Source organism: Monodelphis domestica, chromosome 6, assembly GCF_027887165.1.
Source record: "Monodelphis domestica isolate mMonDom1 chromosome 6, mMonDom1.pri, whole genome shotgun sequence".
NCBI lineage: Eukaryota > Metazoa > Chordata > Mammalia > Didelphimorphia > Didelphidae > Monodelphis > Monodelphis domestica.
In genome coordinates, this window is record NC_077232.1 from 150020766 (window position 1) to 150043944 (window position 23179).

At 37.3% G+C, this 23179-nt stretch overlaps 1 long non-coding RNA gene across 1 annotated transcript in view; it reads left to right on the top strand.

The window, feature by feature from the left end:
* The window catches only part of LOC130455059 (uncharacterized), a 155093-nt gene that overhangs the window by 125276 nt on the left and 6638 nt on the right, over positions 1–23179 (top strand). Inside the window, exon 3 of the long non-coding RNA XR_008912879.1 lies at positions 13808–13875. This is a non-coding gene — a long non-coding RNA (uncharacterized LOC130455059). The remainder of the gene's footprint in view (positions 1–13807; positions 13876–23179) is intronic.

Here is a 23179-nt window from a genome sequence, read left to right on the forward strand (position 1 = left end):
GAGTATGTCACTTATCAGTCAATCAGTTATTGAAAAATAAGCATATATGAAATGTTTCCTTTTTACCAGGCATTAAGCTAGGTTATGAGACTAAAAACAGAAAGAAAAAATTATTTCCACTCATAAAGTTATTTATATATTAATGGAAGAGATAACGGTTTGTGGATAGAGTGTCCCCAAATTCTTCATGATATTTAAAAGTTTAAAATTACCCTATGAATTTTGAGAAATCATTTTAGTATAGTCAGAATAACAAAGTAATAAAGTTTCAGTAGTTAAAAATGGCACTAAGATTTTGGGAACATCTAGTATACATATTGTAGTAGAGGCATGGAGAGGACTTGTAAACCAAGATGCAAGAACCAGGGCTCCAAATGGAATGTTCCCAGGAGTTGGCAGTTTGAGATGACAGGGGGAGGGGACTGTAAGACACACACACTCTCTCTCTCTCTCTCTCTCTCTCTCTCTCTCTCTCTCTCTCTCTCTCTCTCTCTCTCTCTCTCTCTCTCTCTGGAGGCTGGAAGCTGGCTGAAAAGTCCCTGGTGGGGCCGGGTGGGGGGCTGACTTGGCTTTTGGATTTTGTCTCTGTCTCTCTGACTCTGGGTAGTTAAAACTGATAGGAAAAAGACACTTGGCTTTTGAGTTGGTGGTCTATATGAGAGTTGAGCTGGCCAAGAGAAACTTAGAGACTATGAACTTGGTTTTCTTTCTGGGGTTAAGCTGAGAGACCTTACTTATTTTTTGTGAAGAAGAAAGAAGATTTAAAAGGCTGTTGTCCTCCATCTCCCTAACTGTCTAAGAGTCACACTTGTGACTTCCCAAATCCTCAATTTTACTGCATTTAGATTAGGGACTTCCTCATCCCTCTTACCTCAGTTTCCCATCCTGTTATCCCAATAAACCCCTTGACTGAGAAAGCAACTAGAGTATCTTTATAGTTCACTCAGGAGGGAGAGAAGAAGCAAAGGCTTCAAGAAGATTGGGGAGGTGAGAGAGGCAAAAAAGGAGAGGGTTGGTTAAGGGAGGGAGTGAGGGAGGAAGGAGGTTAGGAAATAGATTGATCCATCAGCAATCAGTAGGGATTAGTAGACAAAAACCCCAGAGTAAACCTCAGAGCAGTCCCCTGTGTGGCAATATCCCTGTGTGGCATCCCTCAGCATTTCTCATTCCTATCTCCATTACCAATAAGCAGATTTAGGTTCCTGTAGCAGCTCTCTCTAGTCACAGCCAGTCAGAGAACAGCAGTCATTGTAAGAAGAAACAGAATCATTTCCCTTCAGTTTACCTTCTCTATTGTAACAAGAAATAGTTTACCTCAATCTACCTTCTCTAATGTAATAAGAAACAATTTCCCTCAGTTTACTTATTTTATTTCAACAAGTAATAGGTTTCCTCAGTTTATTTCTTCTATTTCAATAATCATGTTCCATTCTAGCTTCTAACCATGACTTTCCACAGTTTTGACTGGGAGCTTTAAGATATATTCCTCTTTCCCTGACCTATAGTTGTAGTGAGAGGTACATAGTTTGCGGCGTTAGTTTTCTCTTTCTTCCAACCTGAATGTGCAAAGGCATTTTTTAAAGGATGGTGTTTGATCATGATTCTGCTTTATCACTTTCACAAGTTTGTTTTCTGAATTGTGTTCTTTTTTGGGAGTTAGTCTACAGAATCCCAAGGTGCTCCTTTGTATGTGTTACATATCTTTCAGTTTAAGAAGTGGGGTGAGTAGTGGTTGCTTTTGTTACATTGCTTTGTACTTGTATGGGCATTGGGCCATACTAGCAATAAAGAAAAACTTCATTTTATTCTAAGATTTTCTTGACATACAAATATAAACTATGTATTTAAACATTTTTCATCACTCTCCCTTCCTCCATCCTCTCTCTAACTTCATATTAAAAATGGAATTCCTTTCTACTTTCACAGTTTTGCTGACACCAGTTGTACTTAAACTTTACTTCAAGCTGGGCTCTTGATGCCCACCATGGAGTTGGCATCACTGAAGAAATGAAGTATTGCCAGGTTCTAGCCCTGCAATGTGGTAATTTATTTCTTCTGGCACCATAGCTCCATTGGAACCATACAAAATTTCCATACCTAATACACTCACAGACCCATGCAGAACCTCATCCCTTATATCTGCACGTATAGAATCTTTATTTTCCCCTCAAGCTAAATCTTTCTCTCTCTTCTCCCTTGACCTCCACTCAGTCATTTTTTCTTCACATTAACAGGTTTTCCTTAAGAGGTGAATGTCTTCTTTAAAAAAATAATTAATTAACTAAACTTCAAACTGGCCTATTTTGTAAAATTTCAAATGAAGGTCATTTCAGCTTCATTTCTAAATTGAAACAGGGTTTCCAACATATTGGAACTAAAAGATGTTAGAGATTGAGGGGATGGGATTCTCAGCCAATAAAAACAAGCCAGAATAGAGTCCAGAAGACTCTAATTTCAGTAATTTATGGATTAATATAATGAATTTCATCATTTAACACTGTTAGAACAAGAAGAAACAATTACCTAAAAAGTTAACATTTTTCTGCCTCTCCTCATCTTCTCAGTTAGAATAGCAAGAACTCAAGTTATTTAGAGGCTTTTCTGTAAAGTTCAAAATAGATAAAAGCAGTACCTGATTTTTAAAAAATTCACATTCTTCTGAGGGGATAAACTACATTATGTACAATAGGTAAATTTAAAGTATATTTTACAAAAATCTAAAGTAAAAGGAAGCACTAAGTTTTGGGGTTCAGAAAAAGTCCTAATGTAGGTTGGTTGGTTGGTCATTGTCCTTCATCCTTGAAGAGGACTAAAATAACATCACAGTAACAGAATTAGTGTATAATGACTATGACTGATTAGATCAACACAAACTCAGAAGATTCTACCACAGGGAGGACACTAGTATTCCATGTGAACATTTGGAAAATCATAAAATAGTAAAATGGTATAGGTGATGTCTTTTGACTTGCATAAATTAGATTTAAGTGAGGCAGTGTTGCACAAAGTCTTCAGTCTCCCTCTCTTTTTCAGTCATTGAAGTCCAATGGCCAAAGTCGATATGATGGGGATGTCTTCAGATACATTGGATTACCTTGGTGTCTTCCATGCCTGACCAAGCACTAAGTGCTCCACAGTGTCTGCTTCAGCTACCTTCATGGCCTGTTGGAACAAATTGTTCTCATTCATCTACTCCACAGCAGATATTGTCACAGCTTGTATTAGAAATCCCATTAATTCACCAATGATGTTAAGTACATCAGTTACCCTCATCCTGGTTTGGTTCATTTAATTTGTTGTCCAAGATGGTTTTACCAGTGTGTAGCATATTGCAGTTCCTTGCAGCCAAAGGTGAGAGTTAGGTGGCAGTAGCTCATCAGACATTATCCCTCCTTAATTCTTTTTGAGATCTACAACTAATATTCTTTCTTTTCCTCACACATGACAATCCATCTTCCTTTATCCATGGCTTGATTTGGCTGTCTCGTACAAGAACAATCTTGCTTCTATTCTACCTGTCCTATCCTTTGAAGATAAATCTCAAACATAACCTTCTATGTAGCCTTTACTGATCCCATCTGCTAGTGCCTTCCATCCCAAACAGCCTTGTATTTAACTATTTTGTGTTACTTGTATTTATTCTCTTTTATTTATTCTGTGTATATGTATACTAGATGTTCCCAAAGTCGTAGTGCCATTTTTAACAACTAACACTTTATTACTTTGTTATTCTGACTATACTAAAATGATTTCTCAAAATTTATAGGGTAATTTTAAACTTTTAAATATCATGAAGACTTTGGGGACACTGTCCACAAACCGTTATCTCTTCCATTAATATATAAATAACTTTATGAGTGGAAATCATTTTATTCTTTCTGTTTCAATCTATTTCCTAACTTCCTTCCTCCCTCACTCCCTCCCTTAACCAACCCTCTCCTTTTTGCCTCTCTCACCTCCCCAATCTTCTTGAAGCCTTTGTTTCTTCCCTCCCTCCTGAGTGAACTATAAAGATACTCTAGTTGCTTTCTCAGTCAAGGGGTTTATTGGGATAACAGGATGGGAAACTGAGGTAAGAGGGATGAGGAATTTCCCTAATCCCAATCATTCTGTATCTCCATGATTCATATAATCCAAACACATGGATAAAGTAACAAAGGGTTTATGGGCCTTGTTTAAATATCTGAAATACTAGGCAATGCTTTATGCTTAAAAATGAATTTTGTGTAGGTACTTGACATGTCAGGATTATACCATCTAATAGAGATCTGAATAATGGATCCAAGATCTGTTTTGCTCATCTCCTACTTTCCTGACATTTTTTTTGTCATCATTTTTGAAGTTGTAGTACAGTATCGTTTGCTTAAATACTTTATAGGGTTCCTTTTTAATTTTTAGATCTTAAAGCTTGAAATGTATTAAGACTTTTGGGACACCTTGTATAACATTTCAGGATCTATATAAAACCATAAATGTATATTAAGACTTTTTGAACATTGTGTATTTCAATCCCCAAATGACATTTAACAAATAAAATAGGCATTTTTGCTCCTTTATTACTTATCTCCAGATTCAGTAACTTATCATTGCATACTTATCTCTTCTTCAGTTTTCTTTTCCCCTTCATCTCTTCTCTTGGCCTGTAAACCTTAAAATTTCACAGACTTATGAATGTTAAAAATTTTACTCCACATTGAGGAATCCTCCAATTCCCTACTTGAAATAATTCCCTACCAGATAATGAGAACTCTACTTGAATGTGAAAACTCCTTGCTATGGGAGTATCCCTACTCCACTCCTACTTAAGACTGCTTTAGGGCAGAAAACTCCTTGCTAAACAATGAAAGTACTTGAAAACCATTCTTATAAAGGAAAGGAGTTCTTTGAGCCATGCCTGTTTTTGGAATTGATACAATGGGATGCTAGGTGCCTATAAAGGTGGGGCAACTTATAAACTACTTAGACCTAAAAGGTGAAAACTTACTCAGAGGTTTTCTCTTAATGAAATTAGTTGACACAGCAGCATTTTTTTTTCTGACTTACTAAAGAGATTAATCTACTCAGCTGTGAATTCAAAATGGGCTGTCTTTTGGAAAACATCTACAGTGATTGGTAGATGGAAGAACTTAGGGGAGGTGACATAGGAGATTTTGCCCTTAAAAATAACAGCTCAGAGAAGAGCGGAAGTCATTCTGAAACATTCAGATTGAGGAGGACTCATTCTGAAACATTCAGATTGAGGAAGACTGATTCTGAAACATTCAGATGGAGGAAGGAGCTGGTGAAAGCAGCTGAGATGATGCTGGCCTGGTGTCACTACAATCCTTGCTTAGGCAGACCTTGTGGTGAGTCTTAAAAGACTGACTGACTGATCTCTCTCTCTTAAGACTCAGGTCTAGGCCATGTTGGCTTAAGGCCCTTCATACTTATTTCCTTTTTTTCTCCCTTTCTCTCTTTTCTTTAATTCCACATTTGTATTAATTAAAATCTCTATAAAACCCATTTGACTTGGGTATTTGAATAATTGGGAATATTTCCCTGGCGACCACCTTATATTTGATTTAAAAACCAAGACACTGTAGTGAAACATATTTTCTGAGGTCAATTCACTATTTTAAATCTCACAGGCCCTTACCATCTTCAAATACGTCCAGGCTGCTCTATTCCTCACATGGTTTAGATAGGATAGAAGCAATATTCTGGTAATGCTTAATAACTGACTCTCTAAATGAAAAAAAAAAAAACATTTGCAATATACTTTAAGTTTAATCTTTATTATTAACATTTTCTCCATCACTGTCTTATATTCAATCAAGTGTAAAATGGAGATTTGAACCTCAGACTTTAATCCCCAGAAATCCTTGCTGGTTCCCAGATTGCCCTATAATCTCCCTGAATCTCACCTGAGTGCAAGATCACAAATTATTATTTAAAGGGGCTCTCCGCCTACTCGCGCTCTCTCCCTGCTTCCACTTCTAAGCACACGCATCTCTCAAGATGTAGTAAGTGAAATTGAATGGGCCTTTCAGCCCTCCTAGGCATGTGCTATCTTATTTTGTATTTTCTTTATTTCTTAATCTTTAATAAACCTCATCAAATATAATACTTTTTAGCATAGAAACAATTTTTAATCTTAACACAAGTGTAGCAAAAAAAAAAATGAACCATCATTTGCTGATTCGTGAGGTATAAGTGCTCCCAAAGAAAATTTCACAATTTGGTCTTGTGTACTCATTTACGTTGGCTCTAGCACATCCTGGGATGGAAGTTAACTATCCTGTTCCTTCCATTGAGAAAGCAGACATGAGGCATCACTCTCTTCCCTGCTTCTATGACCTACAGACCCTAAGCACCATCTTCTGATCTTGGTCTACTTGTGCCACGTCATCCAAGTGTTGATTATTCATCCAGTTTTATTTGGGTTTAAACAGTGGCAAAAATGGCTCTCTCTGTATTAGCATTCATTTTTCCTCCTTTTATTCAGGGGGTAAGAATTGTCAATGTAGGTGAGTGTTGGCTTGGTCAGATCTACTGCCATGGACAAACCGCAGATCTTTGCCATTTGAGGGTTAAAAGCACGTAGCTATAGTGTGTAATGTAATATAGTTTTCCATGTGAACCTTTAGGTAAAGTTAAAGCTTTGCTATTGAATGGGGTTTAGTTTTTAGACAAGGGTTCAAAGAAATAAGTGAGCTCTCAGAAGAGGACAGTAACAATGATAATGTCACTTGTATTGTTAAACTTTGCTATGCATTTGTGCTGGGGCTCTCTCTCCCTTATTCCTCACTCCTCCATCAATATTTATCTGTCAGGACCATTTTATTTTTTATTTTATTTTATTTTTAAACCCTTACCTTCCATATTGGAATCAATACTAGGTTTTGGTTCCAAGACAGAAGAGCGGTAAGGAGGAGGCAATGGGGTTAAATGACTTGCCCAGGGTCACAGCTAGGAAGTGTTTTGAACCCAGGACCTCCCATCTCTAGGTCTTGGCTCTCAATCCACTGAGATACCCAGCTGCCCCCTGTCATTACCATTTTAATATTTTGAATTTTTTCTTTGGCCATTTGTAAATGTCATGTCTTTTACTTAAAGGTTTCCATGACTTCAAATCAAATTGTAGCTTCCTCATTATGGGATCTGTATTTTCTTTATCTTTTTTATCTATCTGAAACACTTAGGAGAATGCTTTGTCAAGAGTAAAGATTGTTGACTGACAGACTGGGTCCTTCCCATGGCCAGCTAGAAATGTGGCATTTTGATTTTAAAATCTTTTTTTCTACTTAATCAGACCAAAAATCAGACCAATGTATAGCTATACATGAAAATCATATATCACACCTGGAGAGCTTCTTTTGGAAAATGGATAATAAATTGGACAAATGAGAACCATAGCAGATACTTGAGGTAGGTTACATGGAAGGATATGTGAAGAAATGGTGTTTTCTCATTCCTCTTGAGGAAGTACATGATCCAAGTGAATTTTAAATGATCTGCTCTGCCAGGTCTCAGACTCATTGAATATTTATTTATTTGATACTAAAAAATTTTGGAATATGGGATTCTTACTCAAGTGTAATATAGACTAGATGGCCCCCGAGGTCCCTTTCAGCTCTTAAGATTGTATAAAAAATATCTAGCTTAATGGGACAGTTATTCAATATTGGATGAGGACAATATAACACTAGGTACAAAGTCCTACAGGGAGGATTGTTTCCTTTTGCAATGCTGTTTTTTAATACAGTATTATAGTTTGTCCCTTGAGAATATTAAATTCAAATAAGAGTCCCAGAGGCAAGAGAGCTATAGATTTTGCCCCCATTATTTTGCAACCCAAATGACAGCATGTCATTTAATAGTGTGGTTTGCATAGAAGATGGATGATAATTCAATGAAATTCAAGAAATACTTCAGTGAACAGAAGGCAATGCTGATAAATTGTTGGGTTTCAGGAATAACAAAAAGACTTGGTATAAAATTAATGTTCAGAGACAAAACAAATGTAGCAAAATGCTTTTAATGTTCTATATACATAGTGAAACAACAAGGAAAGCATATGTAGTGATGCTTTTTATTTGGAAATAATCACATTGGTATAATATACAAATAATATACAAACTTAAGTCTAGGTACCTTACTGACACATAGCATGCACACTTCCAACAGTTTGAAAGTTGTTCCTGACACCATATGGGTTATTTGATTCTCTTTCTTATTTATATTCTCATACATAGGAAATGTAAGTTGTATGTTTTTTTGGACTATCCTTTTCACATAGTTAAGGCTAATTTTAGATCTAACTCATGAAAAAAGAAGCCACTTAATAAAAGTAGGTATCTTTATGATAAGGGGAAAAAACATCAAATGACAAATATTGAATATCTACACATGTATTTACAGCAAATTTCAAAAAGATGCCAGCTATTGTCTTTTTTTTTTTGCTCCTTCACCAGTCAGTATTAATTGAAATGACAAGGGGATATCAAGGAAACTCATCAAAGGACTTAACTTTGTCAATTTGAGTTTCTAAAAGTTACAGTGAATTTGGCGCCTCATCTTTTCACTTAGTATTTTAGTGCCTGAGGATAATAGAAAGGGAATAATGGAATAGATAGAATAATTTGGGAAGAAATTGTGTTTGAAACCATATTATCAAATAAATCACCCTCCATGGGAGAAAACAATACAGAAAGATCTTGGCTTTAGCAATTGGATAAAGATAAGTATTCAGAATGAAGCAAGTAGGGCTTAGCTAGATAATAGCTTGACTATCAGGGGCAATGTTGCCAATTAATGATAATAGAACCATATAGAATTTCACAGTATTGTGCCTAGGCATGCAGAGAATATTGTTAACATCAGCGTGCTCATGTGTCATTAAACAGATAGATTGAAAAGGTGGTAAAAATTGGATCAAAGCTCTGTTACTGAAAGTTACTTTTTAATTGATAATCACTTTTTAAAAGGTAGTTTCTGGAAGAATAAGAAGTGAATATTAAAATTTATTACACAAACATTTTATTGATACATTGAATTGCAGAATCCAAAAAATTGAACTCATCCAACAGAAAAATATGTCATATATATATATAGATAGATATAGATATATAGATAAGCATTTATGATCCCACTGTCTCAGTTATTCATTGATAACATATCACATGTGATATGGCATTTGTCTAGAAAAATCATATTGCACTATTTGGAGATAAAATGGAAACTACAAAACAAATACAGAAAACAAAAAATATCATTTTATGTCTCAGACATAACTATTAGAAAATGTTTTAAATTATAGTAATGAGGAAGGTAAACAAAAAAAATGTTAGGTAAAAAAGACTTCCTTCCTTCCTTCCTTCCTTCCTTCCTTCCTTCCTTCCTTCCTTCCTTCCTTCCTTCCTTCCTTCCTTCCTTCCTTCCTTCCTTCCTTCCTTCCTTCCTTCCTTCCTTCCTTCCTTCCTTCCTTCCTTCCTCCCTCCCTCCCTCCCTCCCTCCCTCCCTCCCTCCCTCCACAAAGTCGGCCAGTCCTATGAAATCCTGCTTGGGGTAACGAAAAATGAAGAATAACAGGTAACAAAAAAAAAAAGAATGGACACTATATGAAAGAGAAAATAGTGCCAAATTTATTTGCTTCACACAGAACTTTTATAGGCAAAGACTACTTAGACAAAATCCACAGGAATTTATGACTCTTCATTCCCGAAACTCTAATCTTGGTCCAGGGATAGGCAGATGTTCAAAGGTTAACCCGCATTCTTCGTTTAATACAAATCCAAACAAGGGAAGAGGGGCAAACAAGGGGATAGGCGCCCACCTTATCACAATTTGCTTTTCATAAATGTTATCCTGCTTCCTTCATGTTTCCTGTTCCATCCTTGGTCCCAGGATGGGTAAAGGTTAATCCACATCTTTGTCTGAAGCAAAGACAAACAAAGGAAAGAGGAGGCTCTGCCTCCACTACAATTCCCCCTTTTTGTTTTGCAAAAGTACTCTGTGGAGGGCCAAAGTCCAGTCAATTTTGCCCAAGCTGGACAAAAGGAGTTGGAACAGACAGGGAAGAAGGATCACTAAGATAACTATGAACAGTATGAAAGTCAATATGGTTATACTCATTTGAGCTAAAGGAGATACCCAACTTTGGCCTGACTTAATCCAATTGTATAAGGAATCAGCAATATGTTCGGGACGAAAGTCCTCAGCTAAAGAGCTATCCATCTCATCAAAGATATGGTTCAATTGTTGGATATCCTCTGAGATGTTACTTTTTAACCAAAGACCTTGTAAATCATTTCTAATTTCTTCAAATGCATCAGATGTGTTAGCTTTAACAGGAAGGAGGCAAAAGGCTGAATAGCGATAATCACACCTTAATTTCCCCTTAATAGCTAAAATTTCTAATTGATTGGTTAATAACAATACATCTTTAGATATTTGTTGTAAAGCATAAAAAACCCTTGTATTAATATCTTGCTGTAAGTGTAAAACCTGGGTTACATTCTGTGCTAGCCCATGTAAGTATTCTGCATCATGTTCCAGGGTCCGTACATTAGCTACACTTTGTGCTAGAGAAACACTACTGACAGTTGTAGCTGTTATGGCGGCTATAAGAGCTACAATACCTAAAACTAAGCAAGAAATACACCTTCTTTTCCTAGGGCTGATTAGTTGAGACAGTTTTTCCATTGCTCTATCTGCCGGTGAGTGATACCATCCCCCTGAATGTTTAGCTCTTAGCAGGGCTAAAGGAGGCCTACGTACCACTAAAACTGTGTAACCCTCAGGGGTCTGTGTTATGCACTCAGTAATGTTGCAGTGGAGACAAGTAATATTCCAAGCTTGTCCTATCTGTTTAATGCTAATACTATTCTGTGGTCCTATCATGAAGGCAAAATCTTCTGATAAACAGGCGGTGATGTTATAAAAGCCTGTCATATAATGATGTCCTATACTGGTGCTATATTTGCTTGTGCTAAATATATTCAGTGGTATCTCTAATACCCTATAGACCATAACTACCACACCTTTCATGGCTATAGGAATCTTAGCATAATTGTACCCTAATCTGCGGTTGTTATATGTCTTGGGAGTTCTCCACCCTGGTGTAGCAAACCCTCCAATGAAGCAACCATGATTTCGTTTATCTGGGGCTTGGGATAAAAGAATCATTGTGACATACAGAATCGTTATGCTGGGAGAAAAAGGTTAGATTATGAAATTGAATCATGTCAAGATCATGACGATCACATTCTAAGAATGGGGGAAAGACACCATGGCTCTGTTTTCTTGAGAAAGGAAGTTCCCACTCCTGAATATAAGGACAGTATTGGGTTTTCTGTTCTATGAAAGTTCTGTTGGTCAGGTACCCATTTTCCTGTCTAGTATTTTGTGTTTTCCCTTGCCATCCATAATATGAAATCTTTCCCCAGGCTGTGAAAGTCCACCCTTCACTTACCTGGTGTGGTCCTATTTTATCTGTGTCATTGGGCGCACCATAAAAATGATCGGTCAGATTGACAAGGGGAATACAGGCAGTGTCCAAAGCACACAGGTGGTTTTTTGGTAAGTCCAGTCCAATTAAATTGTATGTTCAGATATGATACCCGTTCAGGAATGGCTTCAAAAGGTGGATGCAAGACATTGTATGCAGGTGTTCTAGTTTCCCCCCTCTTTGTAGTCCAGTTCCATCCCAGCCCAAATTGACGAACATGAAGGGATACATCAGGGAAATCCTCTTCTTATTCTACAAAGTTAATCCATGGGGGTTTCTCCCATAAAACCCAGTGAGTCTGTGTCTCTGTATTAGCCATGGTGAGAGTGCTCATCAGAGTCATCAGGAACAGGATCAGCTGTTTCTTTCTTCTCTGGAGCACACGGGGCCTTTTCCTGCCCCTTGGTCGGCGTTGAAGTCTCATTGTCTCCAGGCGGCCGGATAGGCTTAGTCCATCTGCAGGGGATCCATCGTTGTCCTTGACCTGTGGAAACACAAAGAAATCCTTTTCCCCTGATTAAAACTCTATCACGACCATACCAGGTGTTATTTTCATCCTTCCATATAACATAGTCTGAATCACCGGCTGGGACAAGAGTATCATCCCCCTGAGCCGGTGCCATGCCATGCCAGTGTTCAAAAAATTTTTCAGCTTTAGTAGCTTGTTGTGTCCATATAAGATTATTAATAGTAAAAACTGCTGTTGCCAAACGATCCTGAAGGGACCGCCAAGCTCCCCCTTTTTGTTTAATAAGCATCATTTTCAGGGTGCGATTGGCATGTTCAATCAGTGCCTGACCAGTAGGATTATATGGGATGCCTGTTATGTGTGTAATATGCCAATTTCAGCAAAAGATGGAGAAGGCTTCAGAAGAGTAAGCCGGGCCATTATCAGTTTTTAGAATTTCAGGAGGGCCTTGTGTTTGAAAAGTCAAAAGGCCATGGGTTTTAATTGCCTTGGCAGATTCAGATCGTAGAGCCGAGGCCCATAAGAACCCAGAGTATGTATCCACAGTAACATGGACATACTTGGCAAGACCCAAAGAAGGGACATGAGTGACATCCATCTGCCAGATGTGCAGTGGATGTAATTCTTGAGGGTTCTGAGCACCCTCCTTACTGCTCCCAGGTTGGAATGGGACACACTTGGGGCATGCCTTAACAATTTGCCGGGCTTGTTCCTTAGCTATTTGAAATTGTTTTTGCAAGGCTCTAGCAGATTGATGGAAAAAGAGAAAAAGGCAATAACGGGGTTTCAAGAGCCTGATCCACACTATGATTGCCCAAAATAATCAGACCGGGCAAAGAAGTGTGACTACGGACACGAAGGACATATACTGAACGCGAGCGACTGCGTAATACATGTTGTAATTTTGAAAAAATAAGGTGGACCATACCACGTTTAGATTGGATCACTGAATTTGCTAATTTAGGTAAAGCTTGTGCAACATACTGGGAGTCAACAATAAGATTAAGGACTCCGGATATTTCCACAAAGCCAATAGGGCTGCTGCAAGTTCATTTTGTTGAGTGCTGGAAAAAGGGGTACAGAAAATCATTGGTGGGTTGGGCAGAGAAAAGATAGCAGCTGCTTGTGGGTTGGCATCTACAAAAATATTAGGACCATCAATGGGATGATTGGATATAGGATTTGGAACTATACAGTATTGATTAAAAACTTTCCAAAAGGGAGATAAGTTAGTCTGTGGGCAGAGGATACATGGAAATTTCAAAAGACTGGACCATTCTGTATATGATTCTATTCAATCCTGTAATTGTGCTTTGGTAACAGGAATATGAATAACCTCAGGATATCTTCCTATCCCTTGAATGACTGCTTTTATAGCCCTTTTAATAATTTGTCCCATCAATGAGAGATATAAAGGAACCGCCTTGACTGATTGAGATTTGGAATGTATCCATAATATCACTTTGTCACACTGGACTACAGCTGCTGTAGGAACATGTGGTGTTCTAAAATTTTGACCTCCACAGGTTGCTGAGGGTCAAAGCGTGTCAAAAGAGCTGTATTAAGAGCTTCTTCAACATTTTTTAAGGCAGAGATAGCCTCAGGGGTTAATGTTCTGGGAGAGTTTAGATTAGCATCTCCCTCTAATAATTGGAACAGGGGGCGCAATTGTTCTGTAGTGAGTTTAAGGAAAGAACGTATCCAATTAATATCCCCTAACATTTTTTGAAAATCATTTAAAGTTTGTAATTTGTCCATTTGAATCTGTATTTTCTGAGGTTTTACCTCATGAGGCCCAATTAGGCTCCCCAAATAACTAATCTCTTCTCCTTTTTGAATTTTTTCTGCAGCTATTACAAGGTGGAATTCAGATAGGTGTTGCAGAAGCATGGGGAATAGTGCTTCAAGCTGCTCTACAGTAGGTGCTGCCAATAGAGTATCATCCATATAATGAATCACTTTAACTTTTGGGTATCTACTCCTAAAATGTCTGAGGGCTCAATCGTCTTGTTGACACATAGTAGGGCTATTTCGCATCCCTTGAGGCAACACTACCCATTCATAACAATCCATGGGCTCTTGGAGATTAATACTAGGAACTGAAAAGGCAAAGTGTTTGCAGTCCTTTTCCTGTAAGGGGATAGTGTAGAAACAATCTTTCAAATCTATAGCCCATATTTTCCAATTAATAGGTAACCAAGAAAGAACCGGTAGCCCCAGCTGTAGGGCCCCCATTTCTTCCATGGACTCATTAACCTGGCGTAAATCAGTAAGCATACGCCACTTGCCAGATTTCTTCTGTATTACAAATACAGGAGAATTCCAGGGACTAGTACTTGGTCTAATATATCCCTTTGTTAGTTGTTCTTGTACTATTTCTTTTAATGCTGAGAGCTTGGAAGCTGTAAGGGGCCATTGATCTACCAATATGGGCTTGTCATGTTTCCATGTTAGTGGGACAGCTCTCAGCTCTTCAATGGCCCCTTTGAAAAATCCGTGCTGATAATGCACTTCATGCCCTGCAAAATGTCCCTACCCCAAAATGTGGTATCTAGTTTAGCATTGATTAAAGGTGTAATTAGTCCTTGAGAATTCCCACAGCACCAGGAGAGGGGGCTAGAGGTCTTACCCATAGTAGTGACTCCCCCTAGGCCTGTCACTGAAACTTCTATGATACTTCCTGACCATGGAACAGACTTGAAGTCAGGCATGCTGAGGACTGTAGTGTCTGCCCCAGAATCAATTAACCCTTTAATATCAATGCCTTCAATTTCTACCACTAGCATAGGTCTGATTTGACTAACCCTCTCTGTCCAGCAAACAGTGGCATTTGGTTTCACAAAAGCTAAGACATCCTGGATAACTACTAAGTTCCCTATAAGATTTGTAAGCTTTAACTGTATTTTGGAGTCTTGCCACATGTCCTTGTTTATTGTTTCTGGCAAAATCTCAACATTATTAATAGCAGAACAAAGTTTCCCAGCCATAGGTACTCCAATGCCCTAAACCTGAAGGGTTTCTAAAGGCAGCAGGAGTACAGGCTTTTCAGGTCTTATAGGGAAATCCTGTTCTTCCCCTTCTATCCCTGAAAGGGCTGATCAGGGGATCGGAAAGGAGCTTGATGTTTTTCCCAATCTAGAGAAGTCTGGTACAGGGCAGGGAAGGCTCAGGGATTATTTGAAGGGGCCTCCTGGGGGCCCCTCTGCTCCTTTCCCGATCTGCATTCACGGGCCCAGTGATATCCCTTATGACACTTTGGACATTTTTGGGAAGGCTTTGGACCAGTCCCCAATAAATTGGACCTACATTCCTTTCTCATGTGCCCTAATTTCCCACATCTATAACATTTTATCTGAACTTTGCCCTGATTTTTCATAGCCTGTTGTACTGCTGCTCCCACCATAGCAGCCTGAGCTTGAGCCTGATGGTTATAAGACCCTACTTCAAGAGCCTTAATGACCATTTCCTCGAGAGTTGCGAAAGCTGGTAGATTAATTAATACTTGCCTATAGTCAGGGGTAGTGTTTTGTTTAACTATGGTCTTTATTAGCTCCTCTAATCCTTGCACAGTTCCTAGGGTCTGTTCCACTGCCTTCTGTACTTCTGCTACATAATCCTCAAAAGCCTGATCGGACTTCTGCCTCAGTTTATTAAAGTCCATCTTTGGGACCCCTCCCATATTTTCCCATGCCTTTATTGCTACAGTGGCAATCACCAGGTATATCTGAGGAATATATCTTATCTGATGTTGAGGTAACTGATTCAGCCCTTCTCCTATGAGTTGGTTCAATGTAGGGACTCCTCCAGGCATCATAGTTTGCTGCATCCTAAGCTGCTCCTTCTCTAATAAGTCTTTCCAAATGGCTCTCCATTGTACTACCTGTCCTGGAGAGAGTGAAACACTTACTATCTGTTTCCAATCATGGGGAGTAAGATTCTCACCAGCCATAAGATCCAATAAAGAAAGCATATAGGCTGCTTGAGGACCGTATTTGGTACATGCCTCTTTTAGTTCTTTCAAGGCTTTCAATGGCAGGGGAGTGAAACTCCTAATTTGCATGAAGGCATCTTCTAATACAGGGAACAATTGTGCCTGTCCTGTGTCCAAGTCTCCTAGAGCCCTTTGCAAATCAGCTACACACATGAACCTCCCCACCTGTCCTTGTCTCATCTCACTGCTAGATGTCACTGGTGGCTTGTCTTTACGCATTGCCCCAGTCTCAGACCCCAGGGGAACAAATTCTTGGCTTAGGGAAGGGTACAATCAAGCCCCCAGGACATAGGGTGGACAAGGGATATTTTGTCTCTGGTGTCCTTTCTGCACATTCTCTTCTCCTTCCTCATCTTCTTCCTCAACCTCCATTTTTAGAACAGCCTGCATTATCTTATTAGCTTCTGGATCCTCAATACATAACTTTATAACATTATATATAACTATAAAATGGGGAGGTTGTATCTCCCCATTGGAACCAAATTTTGATCTGACACGATCCCATTCTAAACTAGATATGATCTCCCCTTCAGGAAACCATGGTGCTAATTTTCTTATGTAAAACACAAAATTTTTTAGCACCTTTGTCTTTACTTTGACTCCATGGGCCATTAAGGCAGTGTGTATGATATGTTGTGCCTGCCAGTCCATATCTTTTAAGAGGACTGGGATTGAATTGCCCATAACTTACTGAAAGATGAACTAGAAAGTGAAGGACAGAAAGATAAAGAAAGTGGGGAACAGAGGAAGCCTGCAAAGGCGGCACTCTCTTTTAACTCTGTTCGATCTCCCTACTTACCCAAGCTATAGTCTCGTAGAGGGAGTCGTTATTCTTTGTCATCCTAAAACCAGCAAAGGAATCGGGGTTACGAATGCAAGTCCCAGTTCGGGGGTCCCTGTTCAGGCGCCAATTACAAGACTCCTCCACAGGGTCGGCCAGTTCTGTGACATCCTGCTTGGGGTAACAAAAAATGAAGAATAACAGGTAACGAAAAAAGAAAGAATGGACACTATACGAAAGAGAAAATAGTGCCAAATTTATTTGCTTCACACAGAACTTTTATAGGCAAAAACTACTTAGACAAAATCCACAGGAATTTATGACTCTTCATTCCAGAAACCCTAATCTTGGTCCAGGGATAGGTAGGTGTTCAAAGGTTAACCCACATTCTTCGTTTAATACAAATCCAAACAAGGGGAAGAGGGGCAAACAAGGGGATAGGCGCCCACCTTATCACAATTTGCTTTTCATAAATGTTATCCTGCTTCCTTCATGTTTCCTGTTCCATCCTTGGTCCCAGGATGGGTAAAGGTTAATCCACATCTTTGTCTGAAGCAAAGACAAACAAATCCACAACTTTGTCTGAAGCAAAGACAAACAAAGGAAAGAGGAGGCTCTGCCTCGACTACCCTTCCTTCCTTCCTTCCTTCCTTCCTTCCTTCCTTCCTTCCTTCCTTCCTTCCTTCCTTCCTTCCTTCCTTCCTTCCTTCCTTCCTTCCTTCCTTCCTTCCTTCCTTCCTTCCTTCCTTCCTCTTCAAGAAAGCAGTACTTATATCCTTAAAATTATCTTTTTCTAGTATAATCTTGCATTGCTCAATGCTTAGCACAATATATTGCAAATAGTAAGCACTTAGTGTTTGTTGAGTAGAATTAAACTGGGTGGAAGTATGTGGACAATCTCAAGCTACTATAATTCATTTGTAGTTAATGTATTTCAGAGGCTACATATAGTATCTCTCAATAGATAATCATCAGGTGCTTCTGTTCTCATTTCAGAGGGAAAAGAAAAACAAAACAAAAATCCTATTTATTAAGCCATTATTATGTGTAACAACACCCTGTCCTTAGAACTAAGGATATGAAGACCCAACTAAAGACAGAAAAAGATGTCCAAAAGGAGCTTACTTTCAACCCGGGGACATGATACATAAATAGAAAGCAATGTGATATAATGGAAAGAGCAAGGACTAAATAATCAAAAGGACTTGATGCCATTCTTCCAAGCAATGGAATTAAAAAAAAAAAGACAGAAGTGAAGTAATTCTTACCTTCAAGGACTTAATCTATTAGAGATGCTAAATGTGTTTGTAGGTTCATCTATATCTATAATATCTTTCTATCTCTGTCTGTATGTATTTCTATCTATGAAGGGGATAAAAGATAGTTTGGGGAGCAAAGGTAGTAGATGTTGAGATTAGAAATAAAAATTCTTCCCTTCATCATTTCCCTTTTTCTCAACTGCCATTACTTGATGAACTGTGAACTCTTTTCTAAACTGAACTCTTCTCAACTGCTTTGTGCCCTATAAGTCAACCTGCCTCTGAACCATAAACTTGTTTTATATAGATCCATTGCTTTGTATTTCACTAAAAGGATAAAGATTGAGAAATGTTATGGCTAAAAACCTGCTGTAATCTTACTCCCATACTCCCTCTGTCATATGGGAAATAGTACCTTCTCTTCTGTTAATGAATTCTTTTTTTAAAAATTAAATTAAATTAAATTAAATTTTATTTTTTCTGCTAATGAATTCTGAGAGACACTATGGCTTTTATCCTATTTCCTTCATCACATAGCTGGTATCTTCCTTCTTGACACTTCAAAATAGGTTTCTCTATCAAAGACCTTTGTGGTCAGGCTCAGCTTTTCATTTCATCTACATTTTCTTGAGTTATATTTTCTTTCTATCATAAGACATTGATTACTGAGGTTTTTGAGTCTAAATGTAATGGCTTTATTGTCATTGATGATGAGATTACATAATGATAGACATGCTGGAAAATTTGTTGTTTCTTATCTAATTAAAGTTTTCCTCCCAGTTCCATCTATAATTGCTATTTGGACAGTTTGGCTTAATTGAGTCTCATGCTAAGCTTTCAGGCTCATTTTTCCTTTTCCCTGGCTTTTGGTTGGGGCAGTGATACTGCTAGCAATTTCTTATCATTCATCTCCTTTATCCCTTTTAAATTCTAATTTGATGGTAATTTTGACCTTTGTTTTAAATATCTGTTAATCAGTCTCCAAACAGATAGCTAATTCTGACTTTCATTCAAATTCTTTCCTGCCTCTTAATGTTTTGTCATTATCATTTTGGTTATGTATCATCTTTTTTGGTGATCATCACGTTCAATACCTTCTGATCAATGTTCCTTGATATATATATACTATATGTAATGTTCTGAGTATTATAAGAGCCTTTGGTCTTCTTTCTTCTTTTCTTTCTTAAGTCATATTTTTCCAAGATGATTTAAAGATATTTTATTTCTATTATACTACCCTTAAATTGGCTACCAAGGTATGTCTGCTATCTGTTTGTCTCTCACTCTATCCAATCACCTATTTATCTGTAGTATCAATCTATCTGTGTCTATATCTACACTGTGTTGGGTAATGGAGAGTTTGGTCAAGTTCTTTATTTAATTTTTCTATTTCTTCCTCAACATTTGTTGGCCCAATGGCATAATTGATTTCATTACAATCCAGGCATATAGGATTATCAAGAGCACTGGAAGGTGTGAAGACCAGATATCCCATAAAATGATATTTTTTGTTGCCTTTGGTTCCAAGTTGAAACTAGCTTTCTAAAGATTTTTTTCACCCCTCCAAGTAGAATTCTATTTCACTTCAATTCTTTAAAAGTACCATCTGCTTTCACTTCTAGGGAGAATGTCAATTTGGAAATGGCTCAGTTCTTTCATAGTCTATCCACTCAATAGTTGTTGAAGAGTTGAATGAATATATGTCAGAGTATAAAAATTGGGTGCATTTTAACACATTTTTCCCTTTTTATAATGCCTTCACTATGATAACGGCAGTGGACTGCAAAAGGAATGAGGATGATTATGTATATTTCCTATGTTTTAGAATTTCATGACTTATTATGGTCTACAAACTCTTTACCTAGTGGCCAGCCTGTTGAAGATGACACAAATAAAATGTTGAATCTCATTAAATTTAGCCAATTGTTCTTGCCCACATGACTATAAGTCTTCAAGGAGTTTAATTTGGGGGGGTAGGGAAGGGTTTAGTTAAGAAGTCAAAAAGCAATCTATTTTAAAGAAAATTTCACTTTAATACAATTAAGATAAAACACAAAAATACTTTAGTCCCTCAAGATCCAGAATAACTCATCTCTGGAGTATTTCAGCTAGCCAGAGTTTTACTAAAGCACTGCACATACTGCCTTAGGGGACAGAGAAGTACTAGGCCTGGGAGCAGGTGCAGGGCTTTCAGTAACAACTATAGTCTGAAAGTAAATTCTGACACTCTTATCTTAGAAAAAAATGTCGGTTGATTCATTTCCCCTCACAGTATTATTTCCTTTCCTTTTGAAGCAGTCACAATGTTGAAGCTGGATTCTTGCCATTTTTCATTTCTCATACTCCTACCCCATTTGAATCTACACCGTGGAAGACAATATGAGGGGGACAGATAGGGGTAGAATTTCATTAGCGAAGCAGTTTCAGCACAAATGGTTATTGCATTATTCAGGATGCATACTGGACAAGAAGATGGTTGAATGTTCTTTTCTTTGACATTTACTAAGTGATTTATTTTAAAAAGTCATGTATAACTTTTTTTATTAGTTATTCTTCTCAAGATGCTAGGAGATGGATAAGTATTGTAGACTCCATTTCCCAGGCAGAGATGGACATTAATCTTGAAGGTGTACCTCAATGAAGAACATTGTTGAAAGCCCAAAGAAAATTTTTACTTTTTGAAATAGCCTTTTGGAGAAAGGGAACTGGATTCTTTGACAAGACAGACAGAGATTGCTCCAAGTGCATTTGCATTTTGATTTATATTTTGTGAAAGTTTGTAAAATACTTTCAACAAAGGTTTTTAATTCTTCCACTGGAATTTATTTTTGCTTCTTTTTAACAAGAATGTATTTCCTTTGATTGCATATTAATGTCCATCTAATGAAAACAAAATGAGTGGATGCAAATGTGCCGAAATAAAACTTCAGTTATTATATTTTAGAATTTCTGCCCAGTGTTCTACAGGGCAATTTGGATGGGATGGACATTGTAAAATAGGGAGATGATTCTTTCCTCTTGATGCTTGTGTCTCTTTTTTTTTTGTTTGTTTTCAAGCAAACTGAGAATAAATTCACAAAACCATTGTGATAACACATTTCAAAGTGAAGTTCCTGTAACCTACACTGTTACTTAATAAAGCTCCAAATTCAGCATTTCCTCCTTTGATTCTCATGTAAGGGGGTCCAAATATTGATTTACCAGGAAGACGTGATCATACAATGATCTCACCCAGGAAGAGAGGCCATTGTTAACATATATATGTATATAGAAAAATATATGTACACACACACACACACGCACACACACACACACACATATATATATTTATATATATATATGGTATATATGCATAGGGTATTTGTCATTGATTTAATGTCATAACATTGGTTTTAAAATTAAATAGAAACAATTAGAAGTTCCTTGAGTGGGAAACTGGAAAGCAAACTAACAACAACAAAAAGCAAAAATATAAATCAGAGCCCTCTGTGAAAGTGACAGTGCTTATAGAAGACAGATGGACTTTTTTTTTTCTTTTTTGCTGCAAGAGCTAATGAATGTGTCAGTGACATTTCAGATACAAATGAGCGATGTTTCTTCTGAGGCTCCCAAATTTGAAGCTAGAAAGGAGATGATAGGTGGCACTCATCATGTAGTTAAATTAGGCTTACCATCTACTGGGTGATCATTTTAAATCAAGGCAATCCATCATGTGTTGTAGTGTATTTTTAATTTCTCCAGATATTTGTAGGGATAGATTGCTATTGTTCCATTAGATCACATCATTGCATTATTTTAAAATTGGTATTATTAGCCAGAGGCACATATAAAATATATGACTTCTATGTTAAAAGGAAAGGTGCCCTTCTTGCTCAGAAGACAGATAAATAGTGAAAGAGCTATATAATCTCTGACACTGAAGTTTCAAGGTAATTTGATAATCCCCTTAACTAAAAATTAGTATATAACACTATATATTATGGTTGGTGGCACATATAGGCCAAATAGACAATTAGTTAACAATGACTTTTTGCAAACCTCCTATATTACATTAACTAATTTTTCATTAATTGAAAGATACTTTGATTTTATTAGACATTTTCTAGGCACTTAGTATTAATAATACTTGCATATTAATAGTAGCAATCTTAAAAAAGTATTGATTCATTTCAAATCCATTTTGAAAAGCATTATACTTATTTTCTAATTAATTTTTAGTTACTTCTGTGTGTCTTTATGCATATCCAAATACATGTGTGCCAATGTATCAGAATATTTAATCATAAAATATTTTTGCTCCTGAAAAATGTTTTAACTACTTCATTTTCTGATTGTCATATCTGGATAAGCCAAACAAATATTAATGAAAAAAGGGTACATGCTCCAGCATCATGTGTAATTGCAAAAATATGAAAATGACCTAAAAGACAAACACTAATGAACAGTTAAACAAATTGTGGTCTATCAATATACTGAAACACATGTGAAAAATATAAAAAATCAAGGCAAGACCTTTATTTTATTTTAAATTTTGAAAATTTTTTTCTACCCAATTTTTTACCTTAGAATCAATATTAGTTCCAAGGCAGAAGAGCAGTAAGGGCTAAGCAATGGGGGTTAAGTGACTTGCCCAGGGTCACACAGCTGGGAAGTGTCTGAGACCAGATTTGAAGCTACGACCTCTGGTCTCTAGGTCTGACTCTCAATCCACAGAACTACCCAGCTGTCCCCAGGCAAGACCTTTATAAAGTAATGCAAAATAGACTTCTAATAAAGCAAAGAATGAATTTCATGCTGAATATTACACAAGAGGAAAAGTGAATGGGATGAATGAATAAAAGAAAAAAAGAAAAAATACTGAAGGAGATGCTAAAAGAATGAGGAAAAGTTATGATACTTTATGGACTGAAAATAATTTTAAATGTAAGCAGTTAATAAAAAGTTGAATTGTCTGTATCGATACACATCCTGCAAAATGCCAGACAAAAAAGATGGAATTAAAACTGCTTGGAGAAATATCAACAATCTCAGTTCTGCAGGTAAGACCACTTTGGTGTCAGAAAATGAAGAAAAATTAAGAAGCCTCTTGATGAGAACGAAAGAGGAGAGTGTAAAAGCTGGATTTGAGCTTAATAATAATAAAAAAAAATCTTTGCAATAATTTCCTGACAAAGGTGAGTAGTGCGAAGAA